The 26027-nt window shown below is 44.2% G+C and overlaps 2 long non-coding RNA genes across 3 annotated transcripts in view; one reads left to right on the plus strand and one right to left on the minus strand.

Moving 5' to 3' along the window:
* LOC111094987 overlaps window positions 1-26027 on the minus strand; it is a 39397-nt gene that overhangs the window by 2846 nt on the left and 10524 nt on the right. Inside the window, exons 2-3 of the long non-coding RNA XR_005365445.1 lie at window positions 10857-11036; window positions 10123-10290 (exon numbers count right to left, since the gene is read on the minus strand). This is a non-coding gene — a long non-coding RNA (uncharacterized LOC111094987). The remainder of the gene's footprint in view (window positions 1-10122; window positions 10291-10856; window positions 11037-26027) is intronic.
* On the plus strand, window positions 10409-15748 carry LOC111094988. Of its 2 annotated transcripts, none has more exons than XR_005365447.1 (3): window positions 10409-10782; window positions 13069-13205; window positions 14236-15748. It is a non-coding gene; the product is annotated as an uncharacterized LOC111094988 (long non-coding RNA). The 2 variants fall into 2 exon arrangements; XR_005365446.1 differs by having other exon boundaries at window positions 14253-15748.

Consider the following 26027-nt stretch of genomic DNA (forward strand, 5'->3'; position numbering starts at 1 on the left):
CCATTGAGAATGATATTTGCTGTGGGCTTTTCATAGATGGCTTTTAGGATGTCGAGGAATGTTGCCTCTATCCTTACACTCTCAAGAGTTTTGATCAGGAATGGATGCTGTATTTTGTCAAATGCTTTCTCTGCATCCAATGAGAGGATCATATGGTTCTTGGTTTTTCTCTTGCTGATATGATGAATCACATTGATTGTTTTACGGGTGTTGAACCAGCCTTGTGTCCCAGGGATAAATCCTACTTGGTCATGGTGAATAATTTTCTTAATGTACTGTTGGATCCGATTGGCTAGTATCTTGTTGATAATTTTTGCATCCATGTTCATCAGGGATATTGGTCTGTAATTCTCCTTTTTGGTGGGGTCTTTGTCTGGTTTTGGAATTAAGGTGATGCTGGCCTCATAGAACGAATTTGGAAGTACTCCATCTCTTTCTATCTTTCCAAACAGCTTTAGTAGAATAGGTATGGTTTCTTCTTTAAATGTTTGATAGAATTCCCCTGGGAAGCCATCTGGCCCTGGATTCTTGTGTCTTGGCAGGTTTTTGATGACTGCTTCAATTTCCTCCCTGGTTATTGGCCTGTTAAGGTTTTCTATTTCTTCCTGTTCCAGTTTTGGTAGTTTGTGGCTTTCCAGGAATGCGTCCATTTCTTCTAGATTGCCTAATTTATTGGCGTATAGCTGTTCATAATATGTTTTTAAAATCGTTTGTATTTCCTTGGTGTTGGTAGTGATCTCTCCTTTCTCATTCATGATTTTATTAATTTGAGTCTTCTCTCTCTTCTTTTTAATAACGCTGGCTAATGGTTTATCTATCTTATTAATTCTTTCAAAGAACCAACTCCTGGTTCTGTTGATCTGTTCCACAGTTCTTCTGGTCTCGATTTCGTTGAGTTCTGCTCGAATCTTTATTAGCTCCCTTCTTCTCTTGGGTGTAGGATCTATTTGCTGTTTTTTCTCTAGCTCCTTTATGTGTAAGGTTAGCTTTTGTATTTGAGTTCTTTCCAGTTTTTGAATGGATGCTTGTATTGCGATGTATTTCCCCCTTAGGACTGCTTTTGCTGCTTCCCAAAGATTTTGAACGGTTGTATCTTCATTCTCATTAGTTTCCATGAATCTTTTTAATTCTTCCTTAATTTCCTGGTTGACCCTTTTATCTTTTAGCAGGATGGTCCTTAACCTCCATGTGTTTGAGGTCCTTCCAAACTTCTTGTTGTGATTTAGTTCTAATTTCAAGGCATTATGGTCTGAGAATATGCAGGGGACAATCCCAATCTTTTGGTATCGGTTCAGACCCGATTTGTGACCCAGTATGTGGTCTATTCTGGAGAAAGTTCCATGTGCACTTGAGAAGAATGTGTATTCAGTTGAGTTTGGATGTAAAGTTCTGTAGATATCTGTGAAATCCATCTGGTCCAGTGTATCATTTAAAGCTCTCTTTTCTTTGGAGATGTTATGCTTAGAAGACCTATCGAGTGTAGAAAGAGCTAGATTGAAGTCACCAAGTATAAGTGTATTATTATCTAAGTATTTCTTCACTTTGGGTATTAATTGATTTAAATATTTGGCATCTCCCACATTCGGGGCATATATATTGAGGATTGTTAAGTCCTCTTGTTGAATAGATCCTTTAAGTATGATATAGTGTCCCTCTTCATCTCTCACTACAGTCTTTGGGGTAAATTTTAGTTTATCTGATATAAGGATGGCTACCCTTGCTTTCTTTTGAGGACCATTCGAATGGTAAATGGTTCTCCAACCTTTTATTTTCAGGCTGTAGGTGTCCTTCTGTCTAAAATGAGTCTCTTGTAGACAGCAAATAGATGGGTCTTGTTTTTTTATCCAGTCTGAAACCCTGCGCCTTTTGATGGGGTCATTAAGCCCGTTCACGTTCAGAGTTACTATTGAGAGATATGAGTTTAATGTCATCATGATATCTATTCAGTCCCTGTTTTTGTGGAATGTTCCACTGAACTTCTTCTTAAAGGGGAATTTTAAGAGTCCCCCTTAAAATTTCTTGCAGAGCTGGTTTGAGATCACATATTCTTTTAGTTGCTGCCTGTCTTGGAAGCTCTTTATCTCTCCTTCCATTTTGAATGAGAGCCTTGCTGGATAAAGTATTCTTGGTTGCATGTTCTTCTGATTTAGGACCCTGAATATATCCTGCCAGCCCTTTCTGGCCTGCCAGGTCTCTGTGGATAGGTCTGCTGTTACCCTAATACTCCTCCCCATAAAAGTCAGGGATTTCTTGTCTCTTGCTGCTTTAAGGATCTTCTCCTTATCTTTGGAATTTGCAAGCTTCACTATTAAATGTCGAGGTGTTGAACGGTTTTTATTGATTTTAGGGGGGGATCTCTCTATTTCCTGGATCTGAATGCCTGTTTCCCTTCCCAGATTAGGAAAGTTTTCAGCTAGAATTTGTTCAAATACATATTCTGGCCCTCTGTCCCTTTCGGCACCCTCGGGAACACCAATTAAACATAGGTGTTTCTTCCTAGGCTGTCGTTTTTTTCCCTTAATCTATCTTCATGGTCTTTTAATTGTTTGTCTCTTTTTTCCTCAGCTTCCCTCTTTGCTATCAACTTGTCTTCTATGTCACTCACTCGTTCTTCCACCTCGTTAACCCTCGTCGTTAGGATTTCTAGTTTGGATTGCATCTCATTCAATTGATTTTTAATTTCTGCCTGATTAGCTCTAAATTCTGCAGTCATGAAGTCTCTTGAGTCCTTTATGCTTTTTTCTAGAGCCACCAGTAGCTGTATAATAGTGCTTCTGAATTGGCTTTCTGACATTGAATTGTAATCCAGATTTTGTAACTCTGTGGGAGAGAGGACTGTTTCTGATTCTTTCTTTTGAGGTGAGGTTTCCTTCTAGTCATTTTGCTCAGTGCAGAGTGGCCAAAAGCAAGTTGTATTGGGAAAAGAAGAAAAAGAGAGGAGAGAAAGAAGGAAAGAAAAGAGAAAAAGAAAAAAAAGGAAGAAAAAAAACGAAAAAGAAAAAAAAGGGAAGAAGAAGAGAAAGAAAAAGAAAGGAGAAAAAAAGGGGTGTGGGGGAAGGAAACAAATCAAAAAGCAAAACAAAACAAAACAGAAAAAAAAAAAAGAACCAAGGGGGAGTATCTTCTGATTCTGTGTACTTTAAGTCCCTTGGCTTCCTCTGGAAGTTGTCAATCAGTCTAGCTGGTCTTCTGGGGGAGGGGCATGCTGTGCTGATTTTCAGGTTTAGCAGTTGGGGGAGCTGCTGTGCCCCTGCCTGGTGCAGGGCTCAGTGGGGGTTGTTTACCCCGTGAGGCCGCAGGAGGAACAGTCCCAGTGGCGGGGCCGCTCTGGAGCCCTGGATTCAGCCCCCGCAGTCACCACGGAGCTCTCCGTCTGCAGGGCCTGGAGGCTCCCGGGCGGGGCCGCTGATCTGCTCAGCTGGGGCAGGAGCGTCCTTGCTGTCCTGGGCCCTCCCGGCCTCTGCCTGTCCCGGGGGAGGCGGGATCCTGGGCTGTGTCCCGGCGCCCTGTGCTCCGGGGCCTGCGCTGGTGGATTCGCGCTCCCGGGCCGCGCAGCCCCCTCCGCGGAGCCGCCGCCCGAGCACCCCGAGCTGCTCCTGGAACCACACAGCCCCCTCCGCACGGAGCCTCTTCCTCTGCCCGAGCCCCTCTGAGCTGCTCCGGGTCCCGAGCACCCCGAGCTGCTCCTGGAACCACACAACCCCCTCTGCAGAGCCGCTGCCCGAGCCCCTCCAGCTGCTCCGGGTCCCGCCGGTCCCGCCGTGCGCGCTGCAGCCCTTAGGGAGCTCGGCGCACTCTCCTGGGCACGCAGTTGCTCTGTTACTGTCCCAGGGAACCCGAGGGCATCCTCGCCCTCCTGGGGTCCTGCTCCAACTCCCTGCGTGCCCCTTTCCGCCCGGGAAGGTTGGTGCAGCTCCTGCTTCTCCGGGCCGGGGCTCTCCTGTCCTGGGGACACTCGCCCCGGCCTCAGCCCAGCTCCTCGCGGGGCCCCTCCCTTTTGGAGGCCTTTGTTCCTTTATTTCTTTTTCCCCCGTCTTCTTACCTTGATAGAAGAGCGAACTCTTCTCACTGTTGCATTCCAGGTGTTCTCTCTTTAATTCTCAGGCCGAATTCATAGATTTTCAGGATGATTGGAAGGTTTTCTAGGTAATTTGGTGGAGACAGGTGATTTGGAGACCCTACTCTTCTGCCATCTTGCCCCTCCCTCCTGGAAGATATCCTTTTTTATGGCCGTATGATGTTCCATTATATCCTATGTATATCATCCTTAGATGCATGTACATGTATGTGTATATATAACCCCTTTTTTAGACATTTATCCATGAACATTCAGGTTGTTTCTGTATCTTGATTATTGTAAATAATGCTGCAATAAACACGGGGGTGCATATCTTTTTCAATTAGTGTTTTCAGATTTTTTTTTAATGGGTGTGTGGGAAAGAGTGAATATCCAGTAGTAGAATTAGTGGATTCTATGTTATTTGTTTTGTTAATTTCTGAGGAACCTCCATACAATTTTTCTTATTGGCTACACCAATTTACATTCCAAATAGTGGTGCTCAAAGATTCCATTCTTTCTACAACTTTACCAACACTTGTTATTGTCTTCTGGGGGGAGGGGAGTTATTCATTTATTTGACCAGAGAGATAGAGAGAACACATGGTCATGACCTTGGCCAAAGGCAGACACATAATTTACTCTGACACCCAGGTGCCCCTGTTATTATCTCTTTGAGTCTAGCCTTTCCAACAGTGATGTAATCTGAGGTGATATCTCATTGTGGCTTTTATTTGCATTTCCTTGAAGAAGCGTTATGTGGGAATCTTTTCATATGTCCATTAGTCATCTGTACATTCTCTTTAGAAAAATATACATCCTGGCCCTCCATTTTTAATCAATTTATTTGGAAGTTTTGTGGGTGGTCATTTGTATAAATTTTTACAGAGTTTGGGTATTAACTCATTATGAGATAACCTCACTTACAAATGTCTTTGCCCATTTGGTAGGTTGCCTTTTCACTTTGTGGATTGTTTCTTTTGTGGAGTAAAAGATTTTTATTTAGTTGTATATCTGGTTAGGGTTACGGTTAGGGTTAGGGTTCGGGATTGGGTTAGGGTTTGGGTTAGGGATTGGGTATGGGTTAGGGTCAGGGTTCAGGTTCAGGTTAGGGTTCGGATTAGGGATTGGGTACGGGTTACGGTTAGGGTTCGGGTTCGGGTTAGGGTTCGGGCTAGGGTTAGGGTTCGGGTTCGGGTTCAGGGTAGGGTTAGGGTTCGGGTTAGAGTTAGGGTTAGGGTTCGGGTTAGGGTTAGGGTTAGGGTCAGGGTCAGGGTTAGGGTCAGGGTTAGGGGTAGGGTCAGGGTCAGGGTTAGGGTTAGGGTCATGGTCAGGGTTAGGGTCAGCATCAGGTTTAGGGTTAGGGTTAGGATTAGGGTTAGAGTTAGGCTTCAGGGTTAGGGTTAGTGCAAGAGGTTAGGGTTAGGTTTAGGGTCAGGCCTCAGGGTTAGGGTTAGGGTTAGGCCTCAGTGTTGGGGCTAGGGTTAGGCCTCAGGGTTAAGGTAAGGGGTTAGGCTGAGGGGTTAGGGTTAGGGGTTAGGCCTTGGGGTTAGGTTTTAGGGTTAGGGTTAGGTTTAGGGTTAGGCTTAGGCTTCAGGGTTAGGCCTCAGGGTAAGGCCTCAGGGTTAGACCTCAGGTTTAGGGTTAGGTTTAGGCCTCAGAGTTAGGGTTTAGGTTAGGCCTTAGGTTTAAGCCTAGGGGTTAGGCCTCAGAGTTAGGGTTTAGGGTTAGGGTTAGGGTTAGGCCTCAAGGTTAGGGGTTACATTTAGGCCTCAGGGTAAGGCCTCCATGTTAGGCCTCATGGTTAGGCCTCAGTATTTGGTTTAGGCCTCAGGGTTAGGGTTAGGGTTAGGCCTCAGGGATAGGGTTTAGGTTTAAGCCTCAGTGTTACGCCTAGGTGTTAGGCTTCAGGGGTAGGGGTTAGGGTTGGGGTTAGGCCTCAGGGTTTGGGGTAGGGTCGGTGTTAGGCCTCAGGGTTAGGGTTAGGGTTAGGGTTAGGGTCAGGGTCGGATTTAGGTTTAGGTTCAGGGTTAGGATTAGGGTTAAGGTCAGGGTCAGGGTTAGGGTTAGTGTCATGGTCAGGGTTAGGGTCAGGATTAGTGGTAGGGTCAGGTCAGGGTTAAGGTTAGGGTTAGGTTTAGTGTTAGAGTTAGGCTTCAGGGTCAGGCCTCAGGGTTGGGGTTACAGTTAGGGCCTCAGTGTTAGGGGTTAGGGTTAGGCCTCAATGTTAGGCCTCAGGGTTAGGGGTTAGGGTTAGGATTAGGGTTAGGCCTCAGGTTTATGGGTTAGTGTTAGGCCTCAGGGTAATGCTTGAGGGTTAGGCCTCAGTGTTAGGGTTGTGGTTAGGGTTAGGGTTAGGGTCAGTGTTAGGGTTTGGGTTAGCGTTAGGCCTCAGGGTTAGGGTTAGGGGTTAGGCCGAGGGGTTAGGGTTATTGGTTAGGCCTTGAAGTCAGGGTTAGTGTTAAGGTAAGGGGTTAGGGTTCGGGTAAGTGTTCGGCCTCAGGGTTAGTGGTCAGGGTTAGTGTTACGGTCAGGGTTAGGCCTCAGGTTAGGGTAAGGGTTAGGCCTCAGGATCATGCTTCAGGTTTAGGCCTCAGGGTTAGGCTCCAGGGTGAGTTTTAGGCCTCAGTGTTAGGGTTAGTGTTAGGCCTCACAGTTAGCGTTTAGATTTAGGCCTCTCAGGGTTAGGCTTAGTGGTTAGGCCTCAGGGTTAGGGGTTAGGGTTAGTGTTAGGGTTAGGCCTCAGGGTTAGGGGTTAGGGTTAGGCCTCAGAGTTAGGCCTACGGTTAGGCCTCAGTGTTAGGTTTAGGCATCAGGGTTAGGCCTCAGGGTTAGGGTTAGGCATCAGGGTTAGGCCTCTGTGTTAGGGTTAGGGTTTAGGCCTCAGTGTTAGGGTTAGGATTAAGACTCAGGGTTAGGGTTGGGGGTTAGGGCTCAGGCTTAGGGTTAAGGTTAGGCTTCAGGATTAGGGTTAGGGTTAGGCTTCAGGGTTAGGGTTAGGGTTAGGGGTTAGGGTGAGGGTTAGAGTTAGGCTTCAGGGTTAGGGTTAGGGTATGGGGTTAGGGTTAGGGTTAGGCCTCAGGGTTAGGGTTAGAGGTTTGGCTGAGGGGTAACAGTTAGGGGTTAGGCCTTGTGTTAGGGTTAGGGTGAGGGTTTAGGGTTAGGGTTGGGGTTAGGCCTGGGGTCGGTGTTAGGGTTAAAGTTTAGGTTTATGCATCAGGGTTAGGCCTCAGAGTTAGGCCTCAGGGTTAGGGTTAGGGTTAAGCCTCAGGGATAGGGGCTACGGTTAGGGTTAGGGTTAGGGCTCAGTGTTAGGGGTTAGGCCTCAGGGTTAGAGTTACGTTTAGGCCTCAGGGTTTGGCCTCAGGGTTAGTGGTTAGGCCTCAGCGTTAGGCCTTACGGTTAGGTTTAGGCCTCAGGGTTAGGGTTAGGTTTAGGCTTCAGGGTTAGGGTTTAGGTTTAGGCCTCAGGGTTAGGCCTAGGGGTTAGGACTCAGTGTTAGGGGTTAGGGATAGGGTTAGTGTTAAGCCTCAGGGATATGGGTTAGGGTTAGGCCTCAGGGTTAGGCCTCAGGGTTAGGGTTAGGGTTAGGTTTAGGGTCAGGGTCAGGGTTAGGATCAGGGTCAGGGTTAGGGTTAGGGTTAGAGTTAGGTTTCAGGGTTAGGGTTAGGGTAAAGAGGTAGGGATAGGTTTAGGGTTAGGCCTCAGGGTAGGGTTAGGGTTAGGCCTTAGGGTTAGGGGTTAGTGTTAGGCCTCATGGTTAGGTTTTATGTTTAGGCCTCCGGGTTGGGCCTAGGGGTTAGGCCTCAGGATTAGAGGTTAGTGTTAGTGTTAGGGTTAGACCTCAGGGTTAGGGGCTAGGGTTAGGCCTCAGGGTTAGGGGTTTGGGTTAGGCCGAAGTTTTAGGGTTATTGGGTAGGCCGAGGGATTAGGATTAGGGGTTAGGCCTTGGGGTCAGGGTTAGGATTAAGATAAGGGGTTAGGGTTAGTTTTAGGGTTAGGGTTAGGTTTAGGCCTCAGGGTTAGGGGTTAGGGTTAGGCCTCATGGTTAGTGTTAAGGGTTAGGCTGAGGGGTTAGTGTTATGGGTTAGGCCTAGGGGTTAGGGTTAGGATTATGGTTTAGGGTTAGGTTTAGTGTTAGGCCTGGAGTCAGTGTTAGGGTTAGGCCTAAGAGATAGGGTTTAGGTTTAAGCCTCTGGGTGAGGCCTCAGGTTTAGACCTCAGGGTTAGGGTTAGGGTTAGGTCTCAGGGTTAGAGCACTGGTTAGGCCTCAGGGTTAGCCCTCAGGTTTAGGCCTCAGAGTTAGGTTTAGGACTCAGGGTTAGGGTAAGCATTAGGCATCAGGGTTAGGGTTTAGGTTTATGCCTCAGGGATTGGCCTAGGTGTTAGGCCTCAGGGTTAGGGGTTAGGGTTAGGGTTAAGCCTCAGTGTAAGGGGTTAGGCCTCAGGGTTAGAATTAGTGTTAAGCTTCAGGGTTTGGCCTCAGGGTTAGTGGTTAGGCCTCAGGGATAGGATTAGTGTTAGGCCTCAGTGTTAGGGTTTAGGGTCAGAGTTAGGCCTCAGGTATAGGTTTTGAGTTAGGGTTAGGATCAGGGTTAGGCCTCAGTGTTAGGCTGCAGGGATAGGGTCAGGGTTAGGCCACAGGTTTAGGGGTCAGGATTAGGGTCAGGGTCAGGGTTAGGCCTCATCCTAGATTTCCTGTGTGGATATCTACAAAATAGACAGAGCCAGCTACTTGGGTCAGGAGGCATCAGAGGGCTTCCACCCAAACTGGGCTTCCAGGTTATGGCAGATCAAGCAACTTAAACAGTCTGTGGGGACACACAAGGTGCTCCTTGCAGCACGACAGACGTGGCAAGAGAATGGCATCATGTCAAGTGCCAAGGGCCTTGAATGGCTGAATCACTGTGGCAGACGGCCCCATTGATGGAGTACTACGAGGTCCTCTAAGGACACAGCTCATGACGCTCATGACCCGTTGGGCCTACAATGATCTGATGTGTTCTGGCACATGACACCTTGGAGATAAACATAGAGAATAGTTTCATCCCACCCTTCCTTTTGTCTTAAAACACCCTCTTTAGTGTGATCTTTTGTGAGGCCTGCAGACTTTGTGCAACGACAGTGGAGCTGTGTTCTACACAGGATACCTGGGGCCGTGGGTGAAATAAGAAAAATGGTAGTGAAACGCAAAGACACAAATTGCTCTGAGTGAAAAAAACAAAACACCCCCCACTCCTCAAAAGCATGCAATCTATTCTGCACCATTCCAACCTAGGGGGGAACAGTGTCTTATCACCTCAGACGTAGCCGGAGGTTAGGGGTGGAAGTTCAGGTCTCTGCGTTTGGGCCTTTGCGGCACTCGTGTGGAAACACTACGGGAGGGCCCCAGGTTTCTCTCCATGTTTGTGTGGGGGCCATCTCTCTGTAGAGAACCCTCTTCCCATTTGCACCTCAGAAGAGCACTGCTCCTTGTTTGCCTGGTGCACCAATCATTGTATAGGGAGTTAGAAGAGTTGAAGCCACAGAACATCTCCTCCAAATTCTCCTGGGTGCAGCTCTGCAAATACAGTGCCCCAAATGTACAGGGCCAAGAGACATTAGGGTACTCCCTCCACAACACAAGAAGGAGACATCCCCTTTAGAAATCGTGTTCTCGGCTTCACATCACAGGGGCAGCTGAAGGGACATCTGGCAAGGAGAAGCCAGATGAAAGAGACTCTTGCGCTCGTGACTTACATACTTGAAGTTGAGCTTGGCCCTCACACTCACCTTCTCATCTTGCCTTCTATGACCTGGCGTCTGAACACCAAAGATGTGTCAGGCTTCCAAACTATGGCAGCTGGTTTCTGCCCAGGAAGGGCATGTTCCTCTCCTCTGTCCCCTCTACACACACACACACACAAACACACACACACACACACACAGTCTCACACTAACACACCCTCTTACACATACACAAACGGACACACACTCAATGAGGGTTAAAGAGGTGCGAGCCCGCTCAGCTGAGATTACAGCATGGCCTGCTCTCCATTGGTCTCCCCCAAGGTGCCTTGTGGTACCTGTTGAAGTCTCCCGCACATAACCAGAACCTTCGGAAAGAGGGCCATACTGACGTCCATAGAGGCATGAACATCTCTCTTTCTGGACTCTCCTAAGCCCAGAGCCACTGAAAGTAGGGCAACAGCAACAGAAGATCTTGTTCTCCTGACCGGCTCCAGTTACGTGAGCTGGAAAGAGGGACATTGTTCAATGCAGCTTCCTAGTTACCAGAGTTCTAAATCCTTTACACACTTGTCCCCAAGGAAGTGACATCACTTTTTCAAGATTCCAGCCCTTGGGCCCCTCCCTTCAGTCAGACCTATCCAGAGCCCCTTCTTGGCAGATGACTGCTTGCCCCACGTTATCTCGTAACTTTACATCAGGAGCCAAAAATACCATAGGCAGAACTCTCTGAAAATGCAAGGAAGGTCCTACTTTCCTGAGACGAATCTGAATTCAGACCTTTCTTTCTGTGCTTACTTTCCCAAATCTGTGACCTATCTAACCCACCGTGTCTCTCACATAGTCCCCAGGTTCCCACCCTGCACGGTGATAGAAGAGGCAGAATCTCCTTCCTAGGGACATCATCAGGGGTCTATGGATGATATTTGTAACGCACGTGAGCTGCTGCCCTGTGTATCTGAGGTGCAATTTTAAGGATGGTGCATTGATATGAATGGGTGAGATGTGGCATGGGGTACCACTTGAGAGTGGCCTGGGTACCAGCAACGTAATATCACAATGGTCACTTTACCTCTGGTCTCATTTCAATGGGGGAAGCAGGATGGGATGGGAATGCTACAAGATGCAGCCATGGTCATCTTCTGTAGTCAAACCGTCCAATTGTGTCCTGTTCTATTTTGAATGAGTCCGAGGTGCTTCCTTCTGGGCTCTGGGGTTCGCAGCCTTCACAATGGCTCCCAGCGATAATGACCTGTGGCATAAATATCCCTGTGTCACCGCGAGGTGTTTCGTGATGGGTTTTGACCAACACGATACATCCAACACAATGGCATGTCACACCTAAGTTCCAAATGGAACTATGCTTAATGTTAGTGTTAGGCTTCAGGTTGGGGTTAGGGTTAGATTTGTGGTGTAGCGTTAGGGTTAAGGTTAGTGTTAGGGTTAGGGTTAGGATTAGGGTTTAGTGTGAGTGTAAGGGTTACTGTTAAGTTTACGGATTTGGATTATGGTTTAGGGGGAGGGTTAGGGTTCAATTTAGGGTTCAGGTTCGGGAAAGTTAGGGTCGGATGAGGGAAACCCTTGTGAGCAGCCGTTACTAATTAATTATGGCCTGTTTTGGCCAAATCAAGTCCAGTATTTCTAGATCTTTTAATTTTTAAGCTAGAATATGTATTTTATGTGAAATCTCCAGATCCTGTAGATGTTTGCTCATTTTAATATGCTAAAAACTGAACAAATTACACCTATGAGTTAAACTTGGTTCTTCTGCAACAAGTTTGCAATCTTTGTTATAGTGTTTCACCAGGTGGTCCCTGGATCAGTAGCATCAGCATCACGTGCAACCTTAATAGAAATGCAAGTTCCCAGGCCTCACTTCATCTCTCCTGAATCAGAATCTCTAGGGCTGAGGCCCAGGAATCATGTTTTAATAAATCCCCTGGGTGGTACTGATGTGTGCTGAAGTTTGAGAACCATTCTTTTGGAGCCTGGAAGTTGATAGCACAGTTTTTATCTGGGGAGAGTTGTAAAGACAAAAGTTCATTGAATACCCTCCTGTAGATTTATCAAGTGCGTGTATCAAAAAGACCAGATGTATATTGTTTCAGATACAGATGACTGTTTATGTATATATAGATTTTTGCCAGCATCAGAATATACAATGATTAAATCACATTTTGTTCTTTCTTTCCTTCTTCTTCTCCTTCCTTGCCCCTCTGCTCCTCCATCACAAATGAATAGTAACTCTGCCACATTTTGACTTTACTAGAACACATCTTAGATTTTATTTACTGATGATTAAAAGATATGTTTGTTGCTAAATTGAGTTCTATTTGTTAGAACTTCCATCTCTAGTTATCTTTTGAGAGTGAAGTTTAACTTATATGGTTTTATGTAAACCTGGCCTCCTAATAGCTGACCAGGTTGTTCACATTTTAAAGGCCAAGTATACCAATATTTTCCTCCATTCTCAAGTGTTGAGATGATTGCTATCCTGATGATTGTTCTGAAAATGCTCCTTTTTGTGTTATCCATAAGCACAATTTATTCATTTAAAAGTCCTGAATATCTGGCTAATCAAATTAATCATGCATTACATATAGCTAATTTCCTTACATTGTAAAATACACAGAAAACTTTTTATAAAAAGTAAAGCTTTTTATGATAGGAAAATTTCATGTATGTCTTGTATAATGAAGTGCTAAAAGTGTCCTTTCGAGTATTTATAATGCTGAGATTGAGAAGTTTGGTATAATATGATTTAAAGTAATGGATAATGGTATTTCTCTGACTTATTTCACTTAACACAATAATCTCTAGCTCCATCTATGTGATTTTGCTCATTCGTGGAATTTAAGAAACAAAACAGAGGTGCCTCCCTGGCTCAGAGGAGCATGTGACTCTTGATCTCACGGTCGTGAGTTCGAGCTCCACATTGGATATAGAGATTATTTAAATAGGTCAACTTAAAAATCAAAGGGGAAAAAAAAAGAGACAAACCAAGAAACAGATTCTTTAGTTCTAGAGAACTGATTGACACCAGAGGGGAGGGGGTTCGGGCATGGGTTAAGTAGATGATGGGGATGAAGCAGTGCACTAGTGATGAGCACTGGGTAATATATGGAAGTGTTGAATCACTGTGTTGCACACCTGAAACTAATACTACAATGTAAACTAACTGGAATTTAAATAGAAACTTAAAAGTAATGGATAATGAATTAATAAAAAATGGACCAAATTATATTTATACATAATATTAATGAAAACATGCTTATATCCACCAGGTAAACCAGACTTGAATACAACATTGCCAATCAGACAAACCACATCAATTTTCAAACAACCAGTAACCAAAGTCACAACTCACCCTAGTAATAAAGTGAAATCAGACCCACAACGAATGAATGAGCAGCCACGTCAGGTAAGGATCTAATTGGTTCTCCAATCCTATTTGTCAGAAAATTCTATTTTTCCCAGACATAGTTCAAGTAAACTGGTTAAAATGGAAGATATTTGGAAAGAAAATTGTTTTATGTTCCAGGCTGTTACATGAATTCTGGAGAATAACTGTAATATAATATTTAGGTAAAATGTTTTTTAAAAGTTACTGGATTGAATCTAAATATTATGGACTACATTTTTATGCCTTTGTGTGGTAATGTACATCAGATTTGCTTTTGCTAATATTAGTTTTTTTTAAGATTATCTTTCCAGAGGATAATATTTCCTAAGGGGATGAAGCATGCAGTTTGTTTTGCTTAGTTTAGAAAAATATTTTCTATTACATAAAAACTACTTTTGTTCTGATTTCTTATTGTATGAAAGCTGTCCCTCCCCTTTTGAAAAACAGAATTAAATAAACTTTGTCAATATGGTATATTGCCCTGTGACTTCTTTTTGCATAAATTGAGTTTATATTTCTCTTTCTTATTGCTTCAAGCTGTATTACACCAGAATCTGTTCTTAGAAAAAAAGTATTATCTGAGAGGCCTCCCTGCAGCTTAATAATGTCACATAGCAAAAAAATAATAATAATAATAATGTCACATAGCCAGAGGAGGGAGACTTGACAAAATGTTTACCTTTCCAATTAACCTTGCTTATTCACTCCCTAGTTGTGATCCAAAAGTTTAGGCACTTTGGAAATTTTTAGTAGCAATTGGGGTGAGGGAGTGGAGGGAGAAACATCTGTGCCTATTTTTTCTCTCCTTTCTCTGCCTCCTCCCGCTTACAGATTAGAAATGCTGATTTACCTACTACGACGGTCAGTTATCTTTTGCTCTCATATTCTGCATTTAGATGCCTCACTCCACCTTTTCATTTGAATTTTGTTTTCCACTAGTCCCTCAAGTGTGTCATCTCCAGTCTTCATAAAAGATTGGGCCAAAACTTTCAGACAGTTGCTCTAGAAAAAGCTACATAAAGAAATTCAGTTCCCACATCCTCTGTAGTGTTTTTTGCTCTTCAGGTGAGCCAGGAAAACAGAAGATATTTGGAACCACATTGGATCAGCATCTTGTTAGAGATGTCTCAAGATATGAAGTTCTAAACTTGCTTTACTGTTGGTCCCCCAAGAGATTCAACAGGGGCCATGTAAGTGGATCACATCCAGTATAAAATATGCGTACCTGTATGTGCCTTTAGGCTCTTGTCACCACTTAGGTTTTCTCTGAGCCAGTCAGCTTTCTGTACCAGGCTTTCCCCTTCTGTTTTACTACTGTAACCAGTGATAGTCACCAAACCACTGGTGGTTTTTGAATATTCATTACAACAGGGAAGGAATTCCGCCATTCTGATCTCTGTCCACCTGACTGTAGCCATTCTCTGATTGTATTCTCTCTTAGATACTGTCTAAAGTCTTGAACATCTCGTCCTTTGGCTTTTTGGTGATTTTTAAATCATTTCCTTGTACAGGTTTTTATCAGTTGAAAATTTTCAAAGCATGTAATTGGGTAAGACAGTTTGCCTCAAAAACGCCCAAAAGATAAAGAAAGTGGAATAACTACTAATAACAGTTCCAAACTGGAAACTGGAGTTCTTATTGAGAATAAGTAGTAGATGGATTTTATCCTCAACTTTTCTTTGCCAAATCATTCTCAATATACTCTATCTATAAACACACGTATTTTACAGGCCAATTGAGTGGCAAATTATGGTGATTTAATGGGTAACTTAATTGTTTTCTGTACCTAAGTTCTGTCACAGATTTTAACAACTGTACTAACTGTATTTGCTGGGTATTTACCTGGCTCTAGAGAACGCTGGTAATAGAGAGTTTCAAAGCTGAAGTAATCAGTCAGTTGTTCCTTATTCACTGATACATTGAGTCGTTTTATATTTTCCTTCTTTTATTAAAGTTTGTGGCATTGTGCTCAGATGAAAACAGTATGTCAGAAAAGCTAAATCCCTTCCCTCCCCACCTGCACCCAATCTTATGTCATTTTAACCCAGATCTTTTGAGGATTTTATCTTCCATTTAGCTTGCATAGACAGGAAGTGTTAAAAATATTTAGGAGGTCAGCTCTCCAAATGTTTGAACTGTTTTCCCCTTATCCTCATGTCACCTGACAGTTTTGGCTGTTTTTCATTACAACAAGGCATTAGTTGTCATTCCCCTGTCTTTACCTTCAACATAAGAATTGAGGTAATATTTGGCTACTGTCCCACTAACAGGATTTCAAAATAAAGGACGGGGCATTGGGAAACTGTAGGAAAATAGCAGAGACAACTTTTATATTAATGTTTTAAAAAAAAACAATATGTCATTCTGATTATTCCAGTATAGATTCAGGTTTTTAAGTAAAGGAAAGATGTTGATTCAAAGTATATTTTGACAGATATGTGCTAATCAACTGTTGTTGTTGAGGAGATAGTTGACCAAAAAAAATGACAAATATAATTCTTGCAACTGTGCTTTTACAAAGTCTCGTTGAACTAGATTGGCAGTATAAATTGCCAGATATTCCATTGGGAGAAGTTATTTTGATCATTCAGAAAAAAAAAACTAGACAAAGAAGTTGTCATTTTTGAGACTCCTGTAGATACAAATATTTTTATTCCTTCATGCCACAGTCTTTTAAGAAGGTACTCCAGCTAGTGGTATTATAATTATTTTTAGAGGGTTGAATTTTGAGACCTAGAACTAGGATTAGATTTTTGGATTTTAACTAGGTTCAACCTTGAATAGGATAGGTTGAAGTGATTAACTTAGATGTGAAGCTATCATAGAAATTAAGAATTCTGTCTTATATAACAAACATCTTATGCTTGCATCATAATATGGCAGTTTGATTTGAATTCTATAAATTAGATGACATATAAATTTCTAATGTATTGATTACTTGAAAAAATGCCTTAGCTTTAAAATTGCAAATTAGGGGAGAGGGAGAGGGGCAAGATGGCAGAAGAGTAGGGTCCCCAAATCAACTGTCCCCACCAAGTTACCTAGATAACCTTCAAATCATCCTGAAAATCTACGAATTCGGCCTGAGATTTCAAGAGAGAATAGCTGGAATGCTGCAGTGAGAAGAGTTCACGCTTCTATCAAGGTAGGAAGACGGGGGAAAAAGAAATAAAGAAACAAAAGGCATCCAAGGGGGAGGGGCCCCGCGAGGAGCCGGGCTGAGGCCAGGGCGAGTGTCCCCAGGACAGGAAAGCCCCGACCTGGAGAAGCAGGAGCTTCACCAATCTTTCCCGGTGGAAAGGCGCTCGCAGGGAGTTAGAGCAGGACCCCAGGAGGGCAGGGATGCCCTCCGGCTCCCTGGGACACTAACAGAGCAACTGCGCACGGGGAGAGTGCGCCGAGGTCCCTAAAGGACTGACGCACGCGCACACATTGACCCGGGAGCAGCTCAGAGGGACTCGGGCGGTGGCTCTGCAGAGAGGGCCTGCACGGATGGGAGCACGAATCCAACAGCGCAGGCCCTGGAGCACAGGGCGCCGGGGACACAGCCCAGGATCCGGCCTACCCCTGGGACAGGCAGAGGCCATGAGGGCCCAGGACAGCAAGGACGCTCCTGCCTCGAGCTGAGCAGATCAGCGACCCGCCCCCGGAGCATCCAGGCCACTGCAGACAGAGAGCTCTGTAGTTACTGAGGGAGCTGAAGCCAGGGCTCCAGAGCTGGCCGCCGCCACTGTAGTTGTTCCACCTTGGGGCCTCATGGGGTAAACAACCCCCACTGAACCCTGCACCAGTCAGTGGGCTGAGCAGCTCCCCCAAGTGCTAACACCTGAAAATCACCACAACCGAACCCTCCCCCAGAAGACCAGCTAGACAGACAAGTTCCAGGGGAAGTCAAGGGACTTAAAGTATACAGAATCAAAAGATACTTCACTGTGTTTTGTTTTTTTGGTTTTTTGTTTTTTGTTTTTGTTTTGTTTTGTTTTTGTTTTTTGCTTTTTAATTTGTTTTCTTCCCCCACCTTTTTTTCCCTTTTTTCTTTTTCTTTCTCTTTTTCTTCTTTTTTTTTCTTCCTTTTTTCTTTTTTCTTTTTCTTTTTTCTTTCCTTCTTCCTCTCCATTCTTTTTCTCCTTTTCCCAATACAACTTGTTTTTCGCCACTCTGCACTGAGCAAAATGACTAGAAGGAAAACCTCACCTCAAAAGAATCAGAAACAGTCCTCTCTCCCACACAGTTACAAAATCTGGATTACAATTCAATGTCAGAAAGCCAATTCCAAAGCACTATTATAAAGCTACTAGTGGGGGATCCCTGGGTGGCACAGCGGTTTGGCGCCTGCCTTTGGCCCAGGGCGCGATCCTGGAGACCCGGGATCGAATCCCACATCGGGCTCCCGGTGCATGGAGCCTGCTTCTCCCTCTGCCTATGTCTCTGCCCCTCTCTCTCTCTCTCTCTGTGTGACTATCATAAATAAATAAAAATTTAAAAAAAAAAAAAAAAAAAAAAAAAAATAAAGCTACTAGTGGCTCTAGAAAAAAGCATAAATGAGAATTTAGATCTTATCAGGCAGAAATTAAAAACCAATTGAATGAGATGCAATCCAAACTAGAAGTCCTAACGATGAGGGTTAACGAGGTGGAAGAATGAGTGAGTGACATAGAACACAAGTTGATGGCAAAGAGGGAAACTGAGGAAAAAAGAGACAAACAATTAAAAGACCATGAGGATAGATTAAGGGAAATAAACGACAGCATGAGCAAGAAAAACCTACATTTAATTGGGGTTCCAGAGGGCGCCAAAAGGGACAGAGGCCCAGAATATGTATTTGAACAAATCATACCTGAAAACTTTCCTAATCTGGGAAGGGAAACAGGCATTCAGATACAGAAAACAGAGACATCCCCCCTAAAATCAATAAACACCATTCAACACCTCGACATTTAATAGTGAAGCTTGCAAATTCCAAAGATAAGGAGAAGATCCTTAAAGCAGCAAGAGACAAGAAATCCCTGACTTTTATGGGGAGGAGTATTAGGGTAACAGCAGACCTCTCCACAGAGACCTGGCAGGCCAGAACGGGCTGGCAGGATATATTCAGGGTCCTAAGTGAGAAGAACATGCAATCAAGAATACTTTATCCAGCAAGGCTCTCATTCAAAATGGAAGGAGACATAAAGAGCTTCCAAGACAGGCAGGAACTGAAAAAAATATGTGACCTCCAAACCAGTTCTGCAAGAAATTTTAAGGGGGACTCTTAAAATTCCCCTTTAAGAAGAAGATCAGTGGAACAATCCACAAAAACAAGGACTGAATAGGTATCATGATGACACTAAGCTCATATCTGTCAATAGTAACTCTGTACGTGAACGGGCTTAATGACCCCATCAAAAGGCGCAGAGAGTGGAGCTGACACGCACTCCCTCACAATACCAAAATGCCTGCAGATTGAGTTTTGAACATCCTCACTAGAGATGTTTGTAAGAAGCTCTGGGATGCAATTGGAAAAATGCAGGCTTGGAAGCTGTGTCCTCAGGTGCAGTAGCATGTTATTCATGGAAACTCCTGACTTAGAATGCTGCTACATTCTCAGTGCAGTAAGAAACAGCTAGCTGAGTGAAGTAAGTCAATCGGAGAAGGATAAACATTATATGTTCTCATTCATTTGGGGAATATAAATAATAGTGAAAGGGAATATAAGGGAAGGGAGAAGAAATGTGTGGGAAATATCAGAAAGGGAGACAGAACATAAAGACTCCTAACTCTGGGAAATGAACTAGGGGTGGTAGAAGGGGAGAAGGGCGGGGGGTGGGAGTGAGTGGGTGACGGGCACTGGGGGTTATTCGTATGTTGGTAAATTGAACAACAAAAAAAATTAAAAAAAAAAAGAACGCAGCTAGTTGAAAGCTGCCTCCTAGGCATGCTTCCCTGTGAGAGCTGAGCTGAGAGCAGGACCCTCACGCATCCTGATTGCCTGTAGGCATAGCTCCTAACATCCTTATGTTACGTGCTGGAAGAGGCTGTGTGAAAAGCATGTGGAAGCGTCAGGCCTGTACTCACATGTATCTGAGTTCAATAAAGTGATTTCCAACAGCCTTCTTCAATTAGATTGAGCTAGGTTCTAACTCCCATAAATGAGCAACTAGCAGACATCTGCCTCCAAGGCATACACACTTCTGAGAGTTGAGCTTATGGCCTGTACCTCCCACATCCTGACTGCATGTACCCTTCACTTCTAAAAGTTCTATGTTCCATGCGTGACGGAAGTGGTGTGAGAGGTAAGTGGAAGGTGCAGGCCCACAAGACTAGTGTCTCCAAGCTGACTCCAGTAATTTCCGACGAGTTCCTCTCAGAGATGTGTGCTACATATAAACTTCCATACATGAGAAGCTAGTTGAACGCATTGTCCAAGGGGAAATTGCTTCGGAGTTTTGAGCTCACACGCAGTCCTCACAGTTCCAAACTGCCTGCAGATTGAGTTTCGAACATCCTCACTAAGGATGTTTGTCAGAAGCTCTGAGATGCAAGTGAAAACATGCAGGCCTGGAAGCTGTGTCTCCTGGTGCAGTAGAGTGTTATTCATGAATCCTCCTGACTTAAAATGCTGCTATGTTCTAACTCCAACAAGAAGGCGGCTAGTTGAAAGCTGGCTTCTAGGCATGCTTCCCTGTGAGAGCTGAGCTGACGGCAGGACACTCCCGCATCCTGAGTGCCTGTAGGTGTAGCTCCCAACATCCTTATGTTACGTGCTGGAAGAGGTTGTGTGAAAAGCATGTGGAAGCGTCAGGCCTGTACTCACGTGTATCTAAGTTCAATAAAGGGATTTCCAACAGCCTTCTTCAGTTAGATGGTGCTAGGTTCTAACTCCCATAAATGAGCGGGTAGCAGACATCTGCCTCCAAGGCATACACATTTCTGAGAGTTGAGGTTATGGCCTGTATCTGCCACATCCTGACTGCATGTACCCTTCGCTTCTAAAAGTCCTATGTTCGATGCATGACAGAAGTGGTGTGAGAGGTAAGTGGAAGGTGCAGGCCCACAAGACTAGTGTCTCCAAGCTGAATCCAGCAAATTCCGAGGAATTCCTCTCATAGATGTGTGCTACATATAAACTTCCATACATGAGAAGCTACTTGAATGCAATGTCCAGGTGGAACTTGCTTCAGAGAGTGGAGCTAGTTGAAAGCTGACTTCGAGGCATACTTCCTTGCGAGAGCTGAGCTCAGGGCAGGAGACTCTCGCATCCTGACTGCCTGTAGACATAGCTCCTAACATCCTTATGTTATGTTAGGTGCTGGAAGAGGTTGTGTGAAAAGCATGTGGAAGTAAGTGTCAGGCCTGTACTCACGTGGATCTGAGTTCAATACAGCGATTTCCTGTCCACAATAGCCAATCTGCGGAAGGAGCCTCGGTGTCCATCAAAAGATAAATGGATAAAGAGATGTGATTTATGTATACAATGGAACATTACCCAGCCATTAGAAATGACAAATACCCACCATTTGCTTCAACGTGGATGGAACTGGAGGGTATTATGCTGAGTGAAATGAGTCAATCGAAGGACAAACATTATATAGTCTCATTCATTTGGGAATATAAATGATAGTGAAAGGGAATAGAAGAGAAGGGAGAAGAAACGGATAGGATATATCAGAAAGGGAGTCAGAACATAAAGACTCCTAACTCTAGGAGACGAACTAGGGGTGTTGGAAGGGGAAGAGGGCGGGGGTTGGGGGTGACGGGCACTGAGGGGGGCACTTGACAGGAAGAGCACTGGGTGTCATTCTGTATGTCGGCAAATTGAACACCGATAAATAATAAATTTATGATTAAAAGAATTTTTTCTCGACCACAAGAGTTTTATGTGGTGAGCTTTAAGATACCTCTTCAACTCTGCATATTGCTTTCTAAATATTTTTAAATGGGAAATATGTGCTCTAATTTACCTTAATTCTATTGATGATTGTTTCTAATTTACAATTATTATAAAGAACACTGCCATGAAAAAAAAATACAGCGATTTCCAACGGCCTTTTTCAATTTGATGGTGGTAGGTTCTAACGCCCATAAATAATAATAAATTTATTTTTTGGTCTTCAATTTGCCACATAAAGAATAACACCCAGTGTTCATCCCATCAAGTGTCCCCCTGAGTGTCCGTCACCCATTCACCCCCAAACCCCCCTTCCTCCCCTTCCACCACCCCTTGTTCGTTTCCCAGAGTTTGCAGTCTTTACGTTCTGTCTCCCTTTCTGATATTTCCTACCCATTTCTTCTCCCTTCCCTTCTATTCCCTTTCACTATTATTTATATTCCCAAATGAATGAGAACATATAATATTTTCCTTCTCTGATTGACTGATTTCATTCAACATAATACGCTCCAGTTCCATCCACGTTGAAGCAAATGGTGGGTATTTGTCATTTGTAATGGCTGAGTAATATTCCATTGTATACATAAGCCACATCTTCTTTATCCATTCATCATTCGATGGACACCAAGGTTTTTTCCACAGTTTGGCTATTGTGGACATTGCTGCTAGAAACATCGGGGACAGGAGTCTCGGCATTTCATTGCATCTATATCTTTGGGATAAATCCCCATCAGTACAATTGCTGGGTCGAAGGGCAGGTCTATTTGTAACTCTTTGAGGAACCTCCACACAGTTTTCCAGAGTGGCTGCACCAGGTCACATTCCTACCAACAGTGCAGGAGGTTTCCCTTTTCTCCGCATCCCCTCCAACATTTGTGGTTTCCTGCCTTGCTAATTTGCCCCATTCTCACTGTGAGGTGGTAGCTCATTGTGGTTTTGATTTGTATTTCCCTGATAGCTAGCCTCATGTGCATGTTGGCCATGTCTATGTCTTCCTCTGTGAGATTTCTCTTCATGTCTTTTGCCCATTTCATGATTGGATTGTTTGTTTCTTTGCTGTTGAATTTAAGAAGTTCTTTATAGATCTTGGAAACTAGCCCTTTATCTGATACATCATTTGCAAAAATCTCCCATTCTGTAGGCTGTCTTTTAGTTTTGCTGACTCTATCCTTTGGTGTGCAAAAGCTTCTTATCTTGATGAAGTCCCAATAGTTCATTTTTGCTTTTGTTTCTTTTGCCTTCGTGGATGTATCTTGCAAGAAGTTACTGTGGCCAAGTCCAAAAAGGGTGTTGCCTGTGTTCTCCTCTAGGATTTTGACGGAATCTTGACTCACATTTAGATCTTTCATCCATTTTGAGTTTATCTTTGTGTATGGTGCAGGAGAGTAGTCTAGTTTCATTCTTCTGCATGTGGATGTCCAATTTTCCCAGCACCATTTATTGAAGAGGCAGTCTTTCTTACAGTGGATAGTCTTTCCTCCTTTACGGAATATTAGTTGACCATAAAGTTGAGGGTCCACTTCTGGATTCTCTATTCTGTTCCATTGACCTATGTGTCTCTTTTTGTGCCAGTACCCCACTTTCTTGATGACCACAGCTTTGTAGTACAACCTGCAATCTGGCATTGTGATGCCCCCAGCTATGGTTTTCTTTTTTAAAATTCCCCTGGCTATTCGGGATCTTTTCTGATTCCACACAAATCTTAAAATAATTTGTTCTAACTCTCTGAAGAATGTCCATGGTATTTTGAGAAGGATTGCATTAAACATGTAAATTGTCCTGGGTAACATTGACATTTTCACAATATTAATTCTGGCAATCCAGAAGCATGGAATATTTTTCCATCTCTTTGTGTCTTTCTCAATTTCTTTCAGAAGTGTTCTATAGTTTTTAGGGTATAGATCCTTTACATCTTTGGTTAGGCTTATTCCTAGGTACCTTATACTTTTGGGTGCAATTGTAAATGGGATTGACCCCTTAATTTCTCTTTCTTCAGTCTCATTGTTAGTGTATAGAAATGCCACTGATTTCTTGGCATTGATTTTGTATCCTGCCACTCTGCCAAATTGCTGTATGAGTTCTAGCAATCATGGGGTGGAGGCTTTTGGGTTTTCTATGTAGAGTATCATGTCATCGACGAAGAGGGAGAGTTTGACTTCTTCTTTGCCAATTTGAATGCCTTTAATGTCTTTTTGTTGTCTGATTGCTGAGGCTAGGACTTCCAATACTATGTTTAATAGCAGTGGTGAGAGTGGACATCCCTATCTTGTTCCTGATCTTAGGGGAAAGGCTCCCAGTGCTTCCCAACTGAGAATGATATTTGCTGTGGGCTTTTCATAGATGGCTTTTTAGATGTTTAGGAATGTTGCCTCTATCCCTACACTCTGAAGAGTTTTGATCAAGAATGGATGGTGTATTTTGTCAAATGATTTCTCTGCATCTAATGAGAGGATCATATGGTTCTTGTTTTTCTCTTGCTGATATGATGAATCACATTGATTGTTTTACGGGTGTTGAACCAGCCTTGTGTCCCGGGGATAAATCCTACTTTGTCATGATGAATAATTTTCTTAATGTACTATTGGATCCTATTGGCTAGTATCTTGTTGAGAATTTTTGTATCCATGTTCATCAGGGATATGGGTCTGTAATTCTCCTTTTTGGTGGGGTCTTTGTCTGGTTTTGGAATTAAGGTGATTCTGCCCTCATAGAACGAATTTGGAAGTACTCCATCTCTTTCTATCTTTCCAAACAGCTTTAGTAGAATAGGTATGGTTTCTTCTTTAAATGTTTGATAGAATTCCCCTGAGAAGCCATCTGGCCCTGGACTTTTGTGTCTTGGGAGGTTTTTGATGACTGCTTCAATTTCCTCCCTGTTTATTGGCCTGTTCAAGTTTTCTATCTCTTCCTGTTCCAGTTTTGGTATTTTGTGGCTTTCCAGAAATACGTCCATTTCTTCTAGATTGCCTAATTTATTGGCGTATAGCTGCTCATATGTTTTTAAAATCGTTTGTATTTCCTTGGTGTTGGTAGTGATCTCTCCTTCTTCATTCATGATTTTATTGAGTTTTCTCTCTTCTTTTTAACAAGGCTGCCTAATGGTTTAACTAGCTTATTAATTCTTTCAAAGAACGAGAAAGGTATTATAGGGGGGAGGGGCAAGATGGCGGAAGAGTAGGGTCTCCAAATCACCTGTCTCCAACAAATTACCTAGAAAACCTTCAAATTATCCTGAAAATCTATGAATTCGGCCTGAGAATTAAGAGAGAACACCTGGAAGGCTACAGTGAGAAGAGTTTGCGCTTCTATCAAGGTAGGAAGACGAGGAAAAAGAAATAACGAAACAAAGGCCTCCAAGGGGGAGGGGCCCCGCGAGGAGCCCGGCTGAGGCCGGGGCGAGTGTCCCTAGGACAGGAGAGCCCCGTCCCGGAGAAGCAGGAGCTGCACCAACCTTCCCGGGCGGAAAGGGGCTCGCAGGGAGTTGGAGCAGGACCCAGAAGGGCGAGGATGCCCTCGGGCTCCCCGGGACAGTAACAGAGCAACTGCGCGCCCAGGAGAGTGCGCCGAGCTCCCTAAGGGCTGCAGCGTGCACGGCGGGACCCGGAGCAGCTAGGAGGGGCTCCGGCAGAGGAAGAGGCTCCGTGCGGAGGGGGCTGCGCGGTTGCAGGAGCAGCTCGGAGGCGGGGGGGGGGGCTCGGGCGGCGGCTCCGCGGAGGGGCTACGCGGCCCGGGAGCGCGAAGCCAACAGCGCAGGCTCCGGAGCACAGGGCGCCGGGACACAGCCCAGGATCCGGCCTCCCCCCGGGACAGGCAGAGGCCGGGAGGGCCCAGGACAGCAAGGACGCTCCTGCCCCAGCTGAGCAGATCAGCGGCCCCGCCCCGGAGCCTCCAGGCCCTGCAGACGGAGAGCTCCAGAGTTCCTGCGGGGGCTGAATCCAGGTTTCCAGAGCTGGCCCCGCCACTAGGGCTGTTGCTCCTGGGGCCTCACGGGGTAAACAACCCCCACTGAGCCCTGCACCAGGCAGGGGCAGAGCAGCTCCCCCAACTGCTAACACCTGAAAATCAGCACAGCAGGCCCCTCCCCCAGAAGACCAGCTAGACTGACTGACAACTTCCAGGGGAAGCCAAGGGACTTAAAGTACACAGAATCAGAAGATACTCCCCCATGGTTCTTTTTTTTCTTTTTCTTTTTTTTTTCTTTTCTTTTTTTTTTTTGTTTTGCTTTTTGATTTGTTTCCTTCCCCCACACCCCTTTTTTCTCCTTTCTTTCTTTTTCTTTCTCTTTTTTTTTCGTTTTTTTTCTTCCTTTTTTTTCGCTTTCTCTTTTCTTTCCTTCTATCTCTCCTCTTTTTTTCTCCTTTTCCCAATACAACTTGCTTTTGGCCACTCTGCACTGAGCAAAATGACTAGAAGGAAAACCTCACCTCAAAAGAAAGAATCAGAAACAGTCCTCTCTCCCACAGAGTTACAAAATCTGGATTACAATTCAATGTCAGAAAGCCAATTCAGAAGCACTATTATACAGCTACTGGTGGCTCTAGAAAAAAAGCATAAAGGACTCAAGAGACTTCATGACTGCAGAATTTAGATCCAATCAGGCAGAAATTAAAAATCAAAAGAATGAGATGCAATTCAAACTAGAAATCCGAATGACGAGGGTTAACGAGGTGGAAGAACGAGTGAGTGACATAGAAGACAAGTTGATAGCAAAGAGGGAAACTGAGGAAAAAAGAGACAAACAATTAAAAGACCATGAAGATAGTTTAAGGGAAATAAACGACAGCCTGAGGAAGAAACACCTATGTTTAATTGGTGTTCCCGAGGGTGCCGAAAGGGACAGAGGCCCAGAATATGTATTTGAACAAATTCTAGCTGAAAACTTTCCTAATCTGGGAAGGGAAACAGGCATTCAGATCCAGGAAATAGAGAGATCCCCCCCTAAAATCAATAAAAACAGTTCAACACCTCAACAT

This window comes from Canis lupus, chromosome 10 (assembly GCF_011100685.1).
Source record: "Canis lupus familiaris isolate Mischka breed German Shepherd chromosome 10, alternate assembly UU_Cfam_GSD_1.0, whole genome shotgun sequence".
NCBI lineage: Eukaryota > Metazoa > Chordata > Mammalia > Carnivora > Canidae > Canis > Canis lupus.